At 40.1% G+C, this 10,654-nt stretch overlaps 1 protein-coding gene across 1 annotated transcript in view; it reads left to right on the top strand.

Annotated features, from left to right (window-relative positions):
- TWSG1 (twisted gastrulation BMP signaling modulator 1) overlaps nucleotides 1-5,619 on the top strand; it is a 123,571-nt gene extending 117,952 nt beyond the window's left edge. The window contains exons 7-8 of the transcript XR_001883935.1: nucleotides 3,530-3,663; nucleotides 5,118-5,619. The gene's annotated coding sequence lies outside the window, so the exon portion shown is untranslated. The remainder of the gene's footprint in view (nucleotides 1-3,529; nucleotides 3,664-5,117) is intronic.
- Nucleotides 5,620-10,654: the final 5,035 nt, after the last annotated feature.

The raw sequence follows: 10,654 nt of genomic DNA on the forward strand, positions 1-10,654 counted from the left end.
AAAAAAAAAAAAAAAATCAATTTGGCTTTTCACTTACAAAGAAAAGAAGATCTGTACTCACGATGTATGATTTCTGAACAAATGACAACCAATAGCACCAAGAGCAGTTTGAGATCTTCTCTAGCTCCTCATTTAGAAACAAAACTGAAAATTACAAAATAAGCCAACCAGGTTTTCTAAAACCAAAATTGCAAGCATTTGAAATAGCTGCTTTGGTCTATTTTTGATGCCATCATGCAAATACATTTCCATCTAAATTTTTTCTCATTTAAACAAATTTTTATCAACATGATATATGTAAATTACTTTAAAAAAAGAGTACAGCTTAAAGTCAGCTGATGAGCAATGAAAAAAATAAAAAGTAAAAAAATCAGAGTATAGCAGGGTTTGTGATGAAAAGTCTATGTCTCCTTCCCACCCTAGGCCTACCCTCATAGGCAATCATTTTTCTATATTTTGTTCTCTTGATCATTACCTTCAGGATTCTAAATTTTATATTTCCATACCACTATTTTTAGATTAGATGGATAACTTCTAACAAGTCCCTGCTCTAAAAGATGAGGATTTAACCCATACTATTGCCTTTCTCCTCTCAATTTTTATTATTATTTTACTTATGTCTTTTTCTTTTTATTAATCTTTGTAATTTGAAATAAAACACTTAAGCCTCTATTTCATGATCCATTAACTTTATACAATATTCCTTGCCAATCCAGGATATAAGATTCTCTGCAACTATCACCTCTCAACTTGGGTTCCAGTATTAAGTCTTCTGTGAATTATCTATTGGTTGACTTTTTAAAGTTGAAAACCATTAAATAGCATGCACATTATTATAATATGTAGGTATTATTAATCAGAGAGCTTTTAGAAAATATGCTAAGATCCTGTTTCCTCCTCTATATGGTCAATGTCAGCACTCCAGTGTCAACTGAAAGAAGTTCTAGAATCATGGGCAAAAAATATTCTCTTCTAAAACACTATCAATTGCTCAAAATGTTCCAAGTACATTTTAGCATGTTTCATGTTTGAATCAAGACTATCCTGTACAATCTTCTGTTTTGCTTGGCATTTCTAATTACCTTTTGTTTTTTTTTTTTTTTTTTTTTTTTTTGTCTTTTTTTTTTTTTTGAAATGGAGATGGAGTCTCACTCTGGTACCCAGGATGGAGTAGAGTGGCACGATCTCGGCTAACTACAACCTTCGCCTCCTGGGTTCAAGCAATTCTCCTGCCTCAGCCTCCCAAGTAGCTGAGACTACAGGCATGAACCACCACACCTGAGTATTTTTGTATTTTTAGTAAAGATGAGAGGAGGGGTTCTCACCATGTTGGTCAGGCTGGTCTCAAAACTCCAGACCTCAAGTGATCCACTGGCCTCAGCGTCCCAAAGTGCTGCGATTACAGACGTGAGCCTCCACACCCAGCCTCTAAGTGCCTTTCTTTATCCGATTTGAAAAAGAAGCATGTCTTCTTCTTAATAGGCTTCTAGGTCAGTTTAAATCTTTGTTGTATCCCATATCTTCCTTTCTCTTGGCTGTCCACATATGTCACTAAAATATACATCCTCAAAATCTTCCTAAAAACGAATGTGTGGGTGCTATAGTTTCTAAGTTCTTGGACGTGTACAAATATCCTAATTTTGCTTTCTCATTCAATTGATAGGTTGGCTATATATGGCATTTTAAACTGAAAATAATTTCAAATTGATATGATAGAAAACCCTGACTTACCACTTTCTCCTACAAAAAACAGTTTGTCTGTTTGTCTACCTTAGTATTTTCCTTTTTGCAGTTTATTTTCTTGTATATCTGGGGGTCCTTAATTGCTCACATTTGCTGTCCAGCCAACTACTATGCCTCAAGGCTATCCTTCATTAAGGGCTGCTGTGTTGGTAGCAGAGATGTTTTGGTGGTCAAGTCGTTTTTCCATTGATAAGGTTCTCTGACAGAAAAGATTATCTTATATCTAGTGGACTAGTAGCTTTGCAATCAGGGACCTTACCCCTGACTTTCTACCACTGCATGTCACAACATTCTGTAGCTAGTAAGGTAACAAACTCATTAATGCATCAAAAGTCCCAGAAATTGCTAAGATGACTAACATAGTATTTCATGAGGATGTAAATTTCATTCAATAATAAGATAAATGGCCGGGTGTGGTGGCACACACCCGTAATCCCAGCACTTTGGGAGGCAGAGGCAGGCGGATCAGCTGAGGTCAGGAGTTTGAGACCAGCCTGACCAACATGGCAAAACCCCATCTCTACTAAAAATACAAAAATTAGCTGGTTGTAGTGACATGCACCTGTAGTCCTAGCTGCTTGGGAGGCTGAGGCAGAGAATCGTTTGAATCTGGGAGGTGGAGGTTGCAGTAAGCCCAGATCGCACCACTGCAGTTCAGCCTGGGCAGCTCTGTCTCAAAAAAAAAAAAAAAAAAAAAAAAAGTAATAATAATAATAAATATAATAGCTGAGACGCCTGCTATTTCAAAATGACAAATGAATTGTTTTCAAGATACAGGTTTTAAAGGGACAAATGAGAAAATGTATATTAAACAACTTTTAAAAAATAAACAGGAAAGTAGTATAAAATGACAGAAAACTTTATATTGGCATTGTATCTCCTATCTTTTGAATCTAGATCAACTTCTGGATAAGCAAATTTGTTTGTATACTTGATATTAATTAAAGCATAGATTTTAAAATATTAGCCTATTAAATATTTCATGATTTTAGATATTTCCCATGTCAGACTTTCAAAAGTACATGTTTAACTCCTAATGATTCTTCAATTATTTGCATATCTTTTTTGTTTCTAATGTTGTTTACAAATGAACAAATTCTTTAGTTAGAAATGCTAGTTTAAGCCAGACATGGTGGCATGTGCCTTATAGTCTTAGCTACTCAGGAGGCTGAGGCAGGAGGATTGCTTGAGCTCAGGAGGTTGAGGCTGAAGTAAGCTGTTGATTGAACCACTGCACGTCAGCTTGGTGACAGAGTGAGACCCTATGTCTCCCCACCCCCCCCCCAAAAAAAAAGAAAGAAGAAGAAGAAAGAAAGAGAGAAAGAGAAAGAAGGAAAGAAATGCTAATTTAGGTGAGAGATTCAATTATATATTATAATTAGACAAGAATCAACAAAGTAATGTCTACTTAATTTGTTCTTAATTAAACTTTTTTCATTCTTAGTCTTCCTAGAGCATGACTATTCAAATCAGGCTGTACTAATCAGTCTAATCAGACTAATTAGAATATCTTATTCTAAAGGATCAAAATATAACAAACACAGCTAGATAACATCACATTGTTATGTTTTTCTTGCCTGATTAATTTTAACCAAAGAACATGGCATATATCAGTTGTTAAATTTAGAAGTCAAATTTGGGCTTATAACAATGGGTTTATGAAATATAAAATAATTATGAAAATTATAAAATAGCTATTAAAATGTTTTTTGTGTCATTATTCTTAATTTCTCTCTTATACAGGCATACCTCATTTTATTGTGTTTTGCTTTATTACCCTTCACAGGTACTGCATTTTTCACAAATTGGAGGTTTGTGGCAACCCTGCATAAATCAAGTCTATCAGCACCATTTTTCTAACAACATACGCTCACTTGTCATCTCTGTGTCAGCATTTTTTAGCAATATTTTAAAATTAAGGTATGTACTTTTTTAGACATAATGTTATCGCACACTTAGTAGACTACAGTGTAGTGTAAACATAAGTTTTAAAAGGTTTTTTATGTTAACTTTATTTTTTCAATTGAATAATAATTGTACATATTTATGGCATACATAGTGATGTTTTGATATATATAATATGTAGTGCTCAGATTAGGGTAATTAGAAGATCCATGATCTCAAACATTTATCATTTTGTTGTGTTGGAAACATTCAATATCCTCCTTCTAGCTATTTGAAACTATGTATTATTTGTAACTACAGTCATACTACAGTGGTATGGAACACTAAAACTCATTCCTCCTATCTCACTGTAATTTTGTATACTTGAACGAATCTCTCCCTATCCCCCCTTCCCTATACCCTTCTCAGCCTCTAGTAACCTCTGTTCTATTTTTTACTTCTATGAAATAAAAAAATTTTTTTTGATAGAAACAGGATTCTTGCTATGTTACCCAGGCTGGTCTTGAACTCCTGGACTCAAAGGATCCTCCTGCCTCAGGGTCCCAAAGTGCTGGTATTACAGGCATGAGCCACCGTGCCCAACCAAGATCAACTTTTTCTAGCTTCCACATATGAGTGAGAACATGTGATGTTTAACCTTCTGTTCCTGCCTTATTTCCCTTAACATAACGTCCTCCAGTTCCATCCGTGTTGCCATGAATGACAGGATTTCACGCTTTTTTATGGCTGAATAGCATTCCATTGTGTAAATACACCACATTTTCTTTATGCATTCATCTGTTGTTGGACACCTAGTTTGATTCCACATCCAGGTTATTATGATTACTGCTGCAATAAACACAGGGGCACAGATGTCTCTTTGATATACTGACTTCCTTTCCTTTGGGTAAATGGGTAGCAGTGGGATCAGTGGGTATGGGTAGTTCTATTTGTAGTTTTCTGAGGAAATTTCATACTGTTCTCCATAGTGGCTGCACTAATAACTGGGGAATCTGCTATTATTAATTGTACTAATAACTGGGGAGGATGGGAGTCTTTTCAACTTTCTGGCAGATTTTCTCTATGCTTGGAATTATTTCAAAATGAATCATTAAACATAACTTTAAAAGGAGAACAGGGCAGGAGAAAGTCAGAGACAGTGAGTATAGAAAACGGAGTTTTACTATAACGAGGAGAGTTAAGAGTTTAATCAGTCTCAGCCTTCAATCTGTTTCTGTTGACACCACGTGGATCCAAGAGGAGCTCCCCCAATAAAACTCAGCCCCAAACACAGATCTGTGAGCTCATGAAATGATTCTTGTTCTTTTAAACCACTATGTTTTGGGGTAGGTTGTTAGTAGCAACAGTGACTGGAGCAGAGCTCTCTGGGTTTTCTTTTATGAATCTTATAACAAGCAGACCTCGTTTTATTTTGCTTCACTTTGCTTTGAACAAACCTTCAACTTTTGTTGTTTATCTGTGCTTCACAGATACCACCATCTTTTGCAAATTGAAGGTTTGTGGAAACCCTGTATGGAGGAAGTGTATCGGCACCATTTTCCCAACAGCATTTGCTCACTTTGTGTCTCTTTTCGCATTCCCCTGAAGAGGGAAACAGCACAGGGCTGGGCAGTGCAATGCTTCCACAGTGCACCTCATTGCATGGACTTTCCCCTGAGGCTGGCTGGTGGGCAAGTCAGCGCCAAGCAGCCCATTCTGTGATCAGCCCATCCCCCATGGGAGTCTTGTCCCTTGGTGGCAAGTGTTTCCATAGTGCTACAGAATGGATAGTTGTCCCCTCGAAATCTCATGTTGAAATTTGATCCCCCAGGTTGGAGGTGAGGCCTGGCAGGAGGCATTTGGAATCCAGGGGCAGATCCCTCATGAATGGCTTGGTGCCATTCTCTCAAAAGTGAGTTCTCACTCTTAGTTCTAGAGAGAACTGACTGTGAAAGAACCCGGCACCTCCCTCCCTCTCTTTTCCTTTCTCTCTCCTGCTCCCCTTCACTTTCTGCCATGAGTGGAAGCTTTCTGGGGCCCTCACCAGAAGCAGATGCCAGCACAATGCTTCTTGGACAGCCTGCAAAACTGTAAGCCAAATAAACCTATTTTCTCTGTAAGTGACCCAGCCTCAGGTGATTATTTTATTGCAGTGCAAAATGGACTAAGATACATAGCCTCTAGGTGTCCAAGTCATGCTTTTCTTATCTAAACATGCGAAGAAACAAGTAGCCCCCTGCAGTCATAACCACTCATTATAAACCTCCAAAACCACAGCCCTCACTGGTGACTTTTCAGCCACTGCACACCCAAAGATCATGTTCTCTCATAGCATAAAGGCATCTCTGGTACTCCCAAAGCTAAAGAGACCAGAGAACTGACTCGTAAGAAACAATCAATCTTTCTGAGTTTCTCTTCAAAGGGTTTAGCCTGTTAACTTCCTTATCCTTTGTTCTCAAACTCAACGTTTTTGTTCTTCCTTGCTCCTTCTCACCGTCAACAGCCTTCCCTTTCACATCAGCTCTAATCAGTAACTCACATCTGTTCCCTTGGTTACCTGTACCCATTGTTCCCCCAAAACTGCACGTCTCACTCAATCCACCTCTGTACTTCACGTCCCCCTCCCCTGCTATATTTAGGAAAATATGTACAAGTAGCCAATCAGGTCAGCCCAAATTGTGCAGTCCGACCCTAGCCCATGTGGGTGTGGCACAGGGATAGGGACTGCATTAAGGATAAAAATCTCCTGGTGTCCTTTGTTCTGTGTGCACTTGTGATCTTGATTGACGTGAGTGACACCCTTCTGCAGAAGTAAATTGCCTTGCTGAGAGGATTAAACTTTTGCCTGAGTGCTGGTTTTACTTTGCAGCACCAAGCATTTATTCCTGGAGTGTTTTATATCCAACATCACTGCAAAAGAGAACAGAGCTCTAGACCCAAGAGAAACCTCCCCTCAACTCTTGGGACTCCATATGGAAGGCAGAAGACCCCAAAAGGGGCGTGTGACACCTTTTCTATGTTCTTAAGGGGTCTCAGCGTTGCTAGAAGTCTTCTCTAGATTCCTTCACGTGGTCTTGAAGATAGCAAATGAAGGAGGAGCAGAGTGGAAGGAAATTGAAAACTAAGTCTTAGAGGAGCCAAACCGGAGCAATTTCAAGCTTTCCAAAAGGCAAAAATCATACCAACAAGAAAGGCACCACACAGAGGGACCAAACATATAAATTGTTTTAAAAGGGGGATGCTCAGTCAACTGAAAACAAATTCTCAGGCAGAGGATGCAAAAAGAGAAGAAAGCGGGGTGTGGTGGCTCACACCTGTGATCCCAACACTTTGAAAGGCTGAGGCGGAGGTACCACCACTTGAGCCTGGGAGTTCAGGACCAGCCTGAGCAACATAGTGAGACTCGTCTTCACAAAAAGTTTTAAAAATTAGCTGGGTGTGGTGATATGTTCCTGCAGTGCCAAATACAATGGGAGGCTGAGATGGGAGGATTTCCCAAGCCCAGAGGTCAGGGCTGCAGAGAACCACGATAGTGACACTCTACTCCAGCCTGGGCAACAGAGTAAGAATCTGTCTAAAAAAAATAAGAAATAAAAAAATCAGCTTTTTTCCCCCACACACAACACAACCATAATATCAGCTTTTAATTAAGCTGAGTTCTGATCACAGAGTTCATTAATTAATCAATTTTTAAAATTTCTTGTTTTAGAGACAGGGTCTTGCTCTGTTACCCAGGCTGGAGTGCAGTGGCATAATCATGGCTCACTGCAGCCCCCAAACTCCTGGGCTCAAGCAATCCTCCCTCCTTGGCCTCCAAGAGTGCTAGGATTACAGGTGAGAGCCACCATGCCTGGCGTCCTCTTCAAGTTCTTTTACTTTTGCTTCTGCTGCTAGCTGGGCTTCCATTCTGTCCATGGAGGTGGCTGCCTTACTGCAGAGCTGCTTGCCCCTTTTTGCCCTCCCTTGCCACAGTGGGGTCGGTGGCTCTCGGCTAAAGGTCATTGTAAGGCTGCCAGCATTTGGGAGCATCCCTGTACTCACGCCATGGCCTGCAAGCATCTAAAATGTGAGCTGCACTGTCCCACACAGATGTGGCGCCACCCTGGGGCCTCCCCCACAAGATGCTTCGGTGCCTTCACCCATTTCTTGGTCTCAGTTCCTGGATAGTTAATCAAATGTTCTGCAGTAAGCTGGGCTGTGCAAACCGGCTCCCAAAGATTGAGGGAGCTGAGAGGTCAAAGAAAGAGGCTGACAATTCCATTTTCTCAGAAAGAAATGTTTAATAGGGACTTAAAAACAGAATCCATGTCTCAGGCAGCTGCAAGATGGTGGAACCCTGCCACAGTCCTCCAGGAAAAAATTGTATATATATATAAAATATATAATATATATTATATATTTTTAAATATATTTTTTACGTATATTTAACATATATTTTAAATATATATTTTAAGATAGAGTCTCGCTCTATCTCCTAGGCTGGAGTGCAGTGACATGATCATGCCTCACTGAAGTCTTGGCCTCCTGGGTTCAAGTGATCCTCCCACCTAAGCCTCCTGGGTTGCTATTAATAGATAACAGGTACAAACCACTGCCACAAGCTTTTTTGGTAAAACGTGTAGCTAGTCACACCTCAGACTTTTTGTGAAACTTATGACCACTGGAAAGGTTCAATAAACATCTCTATGAGAGGTTATCTATGCTTGAGACAGATTCTCACTCTGTAGCCCAGGCTAGAGTGCAGTGGTGTGATCGTAGCTCATACCTCACTGTAACTTTGAATTCCCGGCTTAAGCAGTCCTCTCGCCCCAGCCTTCTAAGTAGCTAGGACTACTCTTAGGATCTTACCCAAGAGGAATAAAACCAGATGTTCACAAAAAGATTTGTACAAGAATGTTCTGTCAGGAGACGATTCTCCGTAGGTCTCTGGTGTTTTCCACATGTGAGCAGAAGTACTGGCTGCCTTTTTCTGAGGTATCTGTATGTTTGCACAGAGAACAGCCTTGGAAGATAACAATAATGTCACCCTCCAGGGCAATTATAAAAGTTTAGGAATCCTTAAGCTCAGGGTTCCTCTCTTGTAACACCTGCGTAACGGTATGCAGATGTCACTTGGCTCTCTCCATGTCACCCTGTGGAAATTGGAGCTTGGGGGAACTCTCACAAATTCCGGTAACTGTGGCCACTGCTATTGCTGTGAATAAGAAAACTGTCACTCACTCAGGAGTCTTGTGTTATCTGCCGGCATCCATGAAATTGCAGCAGGCTAATTTGTAATCTTGCAAATAGGATAACATTCAGACCCTGCGTAGTTCTTGACATGTTTGTAGCAGCTTCTTTCCTAATTGTCCTGTTAAACAAGGTTTATGGGAGGCCATTGTTTTGGACTAGCCTCCTGCACTGGGCCCCAGGAGACTCGATCAAACCAGAATGAAGTCACTTGTACTAACTGCCACATAATCAAACTGAACATTGACATGGGTGAGTTTTCCTCAAAATCAGTTTTCCTAAAAATCAGGAGATTCCAGCCAACTTGAGTCAGTATAATAAGGAATTTCCCTCTGTTTAGTACTACAAGGAAAGTAACTGAAAAGACCCATCTGCTTTTTTTCTTTGCTTCTGCCTTCTTTAGTCCTTTCCTGCCTATAAAGTCAATGCCTCCACTCAGCTCATTGAAACACTCATTCCACTTTATAGAATGAGGTGCTGCCTGATTCCAGGATGGCAAATAAAAGCCAATTCAATCTTTAAACTAAGTTATTGTAATTTTGTCTTCTGATAGCCCTAAAGTGGATACAGCAAATGTCCATCAACTGGAGAAGAGATCAAATGAGTTGTGCCATACTTCAATGATGTAATACCACTCAGCCATAAAAAGGAATGAACTATGGAGACCAACCTGGGCCACATGGTGAAACCTTGTTTCTAAAAATATACAAACATTAGCCAGGCGTGGTGGTGCATGCCTATAGTCCCAGTTACTCAGGAGGCTGAGGTCAGAGGATCACCTGAGCCTGGAGAGGTCAAGGCTGCAGTAAGCCGTGATCATGCCACAGCACTCCAGCCTGGGCAGCAGAGTGAAACCCTGTCTCAAAAACAGACAAAGGAATGAACTGGCCAGACACAGTGGCACACACTGTAATCTCAGTGCTTTGGGAGGCTGAGGCAGGAGGATTGCTTGAGGTCACGAGTTTGAGACAAGCCTGGGTAACACAGTGAGACCCCGTCTCAACAACAACAAAATTCTTTTAATTAGCTGGGCATGGCGGTATGCAACTATAGTCCCAGCTACTCAGGATGCTGAAGCAGGAAGGTTGAGGCTGCAGTGAGCTATGATTGTGTTCCTCCCCTCCAGCCTGGATGACAGAGCAAGATCTTATCTAAAAAATAAATAAATAAATAAATAAGTTAAAAAATTTTTAAATAATGAAACAAAAACAGATCTGAACTGCTGAAACACACAACATGAATGAATCTCAAAAATGGGCTGAGCAAAAGAAGCCTTACATAAAACAGTGCTGTGTGATTGCACTCACGTAAAGTTCTAGAATAGGCACAACTAATCTATGGTATAAAAATTACGACAGTAGTTATTTCTTCGTATGGGCAAAGCTGGGGACTGATTAGGAAAGGGCACAAAGGAACCTTCTTGGGTAATGAAAGGTTTTCCAGCTAGGGGTTGGGTGGAGTTTTGCATTTTTAAACACTCATAGAATGGTACAGTTAATATCTATGTCACTACATGTGTTTTACTTTGAAATAAAACAACACTATAAAAATATGATGATCTTGATAAGTATTTGCAAGCTGAAGTGTTTAGGGATACTCAGGTCTGCAACTTTCTTTCTTTTATTTTCATATTTTAGAGATGGGATCTTGCTTTGTTGCCCAGGCTGGAGTGCAGTGGCATGACCACGGTTCACTGCAGTTTTGAACTCCTGGGTTCAAGTGATCCTCCCACCTCAGCCTCTCAAGTACCTGGGACTCCAGGCACATGCCACCTTGTCCTTTTTTTTTTTTTTTTTTT

This window comes from Rhinopithecus bieti, unplaced genomic scaffold (genome assembly GCF_001698545.2).
Source record: "Rhinopithecus bieti isolate Rb0 unplaced genomic scaffold, ASM169854v2 scaffold_73682, whole genome shotgun sequence".
Classification (NCBI taxonomy): Eukaryota; Metazoa; Chordata; class Mammalia; order Primates; family Cercopithecidae; genus Rhinopithecus; species Rhinopithecus bieti.